The sequence below is a fragment of the Arachis duranensis genome, chromosome 7, assembly GCF_000817695.3.
Source record: "Arachis duranensis cultivar V14167 chromosome 7, aradu.V14167.gnm2.J7QH, whole genome shotgun sequence".
NCBI lineage: Eukaryota > Viridiplantae > Streptophyta > Magnoliopsida > Fabales > Fabaceae > Arachis > Arachis duranensis.
In genome coordinates this window covers 12,247,785-12,248,442 of record NC_029778.3, presented here as the reverse complement: position 1 = coordinate 12,248,442, position 658 = coordinate 12,247,785, and positions in this window count along the sequence as shown.

Below are 658 nucleotides of genomic sequence, written 5' to 3'. Positions count from 1 at the left end.
GGAAGGCAAAAGCTTCCACCTCCGAGTCATGGGAGATGGAGAGATTCATCTCAAGGGTGCATCAAGACCACTTCTATGAAGTTGTGGCCATGAAGAAGGTGATCCCCGAGGTCCCTTTCAAACTCAAAATGAGTGAATATCCGGAGATCCGACATGAGATCCAAAGAAGAGGTTGGGAAGTTTTTACCAACCCCATTCAACAAGTCGAAATCTTAATGGTTCAAGAGTTTTATGCCAATGCATGGATCACCAAGAACCATGATCAAAGTGTGAACCCGGATCCAAAGAATTGGCTTACTATGGTTCGGGGGAAAAACTTGGATTTTAGTCCGGAAAATGTAAGGTTGGCATTCAACTTGCATTTAGTCCGGAGAGTGTGAGGGTGGCGTTCAACTTGCCTATGATGGAAGGAGATGAACATCCCTACACTAGAAGGGTCAACTTTGATCAAAGGTTGGACCAAGTCCTCACAGTCATATGTGAAGAGGGCGCCCAAGGGAAGAGAGATTCAAGAGGGAAGCCGGTTCAATTGAGAAGGCATGACCTCAAGCCTGTGGCTAGGGGATGGTTAGAGTTTATCCAACGCTCAATCATTCCCACTAGCAACCGGTCTGAAGTTACTATAGACCGGGCTATCATGATTCATATCATCATGATT